The sequence below is a fragment of the Halichoerus grypus genome, chromosome 4 (assembly GCF_964656455.1).
Source record: "Halichoerus grypus chromosome 4, mHalGry1.hap1.1, whole genome shotgun sequence".
Classification (NCBI taxonomy): domain Eukaryota; kingdom Metazoa; phylum Chordata; class Mammalia; order Carnivora; family Phocidae; genus Halichoerus; species Halichoerus grypus.
This window is the reverse complement of record NC_135715.1, coordinates 194,132,018-194,134,989: the sequence shown is the minus strand read 5'-3', so window position 1 is coordinate 194,134,989 and position 2,972 is coordinate 194,132,018. Positions and strand designations below refer to the sequence as shown.

Genomic DNA, 2,972 nt, shown 5'->3' with positions numbered 1-2,972 from the left:
TCTAATCTTTTAAATCTGGGTGGTACCCCTCAGCTGTCTTCACATCTTGAAGTTTTATGTAAGCAGAGAACAGCCCAAAACCCCATCCACATGGCATGGGTTCTCCAAGTTAAAGAACTGCAGGTCATGCCACAAGTTGATACCTTAACCTTGACTGCCAAACTCTTTGCTTTTTATGCTCCTTTCAAGGAAAGTCTATGGATGTTTGCCAGAACGTTAGGGGCCACTTCAGGGCTCATGCGCAGGTCCCACCCTCACAGCGGAGCCCACATGGGGAGCACTGGTCAAGGGCACTGCTGTCCCAGGGGCCTCCGCAGGGGCCAAAGATAAAGCAGCTTAGGGGGGCCTGGCTTGCTCAGTTGGTAGAGCATGTGACTTGTGATCTCAGGGTTGTGAGTTCAAGCCCCATGTTGGGCGTGGAAAAAAAGATAAAGCAGCTTAAATAACCCCAAAGGGGTGTCAGAAGGAAGGGGTCTCTACAGATTCCTGTGTGAAAGCATACAGGGGTTTGTCGGTCATTTCTTCTGACTGACAAGACTGAATATTGCCAGACTTTCCCAGTGTGTGATGAGAGCAAACTTGATTTTCAGCTGAAGACCCTGGAGGGTGAGGGACCAGCTTCTTACCTCTTCCTTTATGTAGCTGCTGAATATTCAACAGCACGTTCAATCCTTTGCCTGACCTTCTCCTGCTGGGAGTAGGGTCTCAGGGAATTTGTGCCCTGGGCACTGAGATCGTGGCCGCGGCAAACATGGAGTACATGTGCTTTTACACACGGAGGCTTTGATTTTCCTGTGATAGGCTCCAGAATGTGTGCTACTCAGGCAAATAAATGCTCAGGGCATCTGAATGCAACAAATTTGCAAAAGGGCTACAATCCACAGTAACAGATCTGCAAAAATCTACCTTCTTCCCAGTAATGCAAAATCTGCTTTCTTCCCATATTCTGAGAGTGCTAGATGTTACCACTGCAAAACTTTTACAAACTGGGATGGGACAAGTTGCATCTCATTGGGGTGCACTTTCCTGACTTTCTCATTTTCTGTGGCTTGCTTGTTTGTACCCTTTGCCGTGTTTTTCTCAGTTGTTGGTTCGTTCTTATCCATTATAAGATCTATTTTTATTGGGGATGTTTTCCATCGTTTAGTGTGAGCTCTGAGTGCTTTCTCCAGCCCAAGGATGTCTATCAGGTTTTCCTCTCGTTGTTGTTGTTTGGTAAAGAATGCACTGAAGTATAGCATAATACACAGAGGTGTGTAAGCTGCAGGGGAATACCTGGGGGGATCATTTCTGAGGAGCGCACCTGATCCCAGCACGGCAGCCGACCCCTCGTGGCAACATGTTCTCACTTTGAAAGCATGGGCCACTTTGTTGCAGTTTTTATAGCCGTAACAGATTTTGTCCTGCTTTGCGCCTGGTTTCTTCCGGACGGTGTCTCCTGTGCCAGATTCATCTGGACTTCGGGCTGGGGCATCCTGTCCGCTGTCCTGGTGCCTCTTCCTCAGCATCTCCTTCAGGCAGACATGTGGCAGAGACGGGGAGCGTGAGGGTGGAGACAAATGGGTGCGTGACCACGTCTGCCCCCTGCTTTCTCTCTGCCCACCCCCCTCGCAGCTCTGAATCTGACCCACTGAAGTTCCTCCTTCTCGGGACACACGCTGGCCAGCACCAGGTGGGCACGGGCAGCACCAGGACACTCAGGCCTAGGCAGTGACCCTTGCCCAGAAGGCCCTGCACTGGCGAGTTCTTTGGTAAGTGCCCCTAGTGACTCATTTGCGGACTGAGTCCAGGTGATGAGGGAACAGAAGGCTGGCTGACCCTGCAACCTCCCCCCACCCCCCACTCCTGGGTGGGACATGTGTGACCTTCTTCCAGGAAGCTCCCAACTATCTTAATGTTATTGCCTTGCTAGAGGGGAAAACAACCTTAACTTGACATGGCAAGGCCTGTGAGTCTTCTTTAGCATATGAAAGTTCTTTCGGAAACCTCCCTTTTTCCTTACCTCCCCCAACCCCATAGTATGTAATCAGCCACCCCTTACAGCCCTGGGGCAGCAGCTCTTTCTGCCCGGGTCCTGTTCCCCTGCTTTAATAAACCACCGTTTTGCACCAAAGACGTCTCAAGAATTCTTTCTTAGTTGTCGCCTCTGGACTCCACCCCCTTGAACCTCACCTATATCCCAAAACCCAGTCACAGGAAAGTGCAGAGGCTTGCGCTCCCCCTGCCCTCTGTCAGGCTCTCCGCCCAGGGCCTTGAGAGCACCTGCCCTCCCACCTTCCAGGCACCATGCCAGCATTTCCTGCTCCAGATGGCTATTCATAAGACGGAGAGCCACCTGCCCTGAGGTGCAGTGATCAGGGGCCCCCTGCTTTGAAACTGTCCTGGAGACCCGGGCTGAGGCTGCTCGGGGTCAATCTGACCTCAGCACGGACCTTCGGGGCTTCAAGGCCTGGGCCAGCTCCTGGTTGGGGGCTCTTGAAACAGCAAGTTTGGAGGGTTTGGAGGCCTTGGGACCCACTACAACCAGCAGGACCTGAAAGCTGATTTAACTTTGACATAGAGGCCACATCAGAGGCTTTTTCTAAGCGACCCTGTTGTCCAAATAAATACTAGGTCAAGAGGCTGGGAAGCTGCACACCATGGTTCCTCGCGGGCGTTGCTGCGCTCCACACCTCCTCACTTCTGCAGGCCGTGGCCTGGACAGTATTCCAACTGTCTGGAGTAGGGAGATCACCCAGATTTAAAATGAAGCAGGTGTCTTTACGCCTCCTTCCCCACCTTCCCTCACACTTTGTTTTCAATACTGTTTGGGAAAAAGAACTAGAAACAAGATCTCCCAACCCAGAAAACCTCCCCACAAAGGGAGAAGAGAAAGAAAACACTAATTATCGCCTCAGCATTAAACCAGAAGCTGACTCGAGCCCCAGGCAGCCCAGCCAGAGTTACGAGGACAGAGAGAAAGCTCACCTTTC

General features: G+C 51.5%; 1 non-coding gene across 1 annotated transcript; it reads left to right on the top strand.

The window, feature by feature from the left end:
• The first annotated feature begins 344 nt into the window (after positions 1-344).
• TRNAT-UGU (transfer RNA threonine (anticodon UGU)) lies at positions 345-417 on the top strand. Its single transcript has one exon. It is a non-coding gene; the product is annotated as a tRNA-Thr (tRNA).
• Positions 418-2,972: the final 2,555 nt, after the last annotated feature.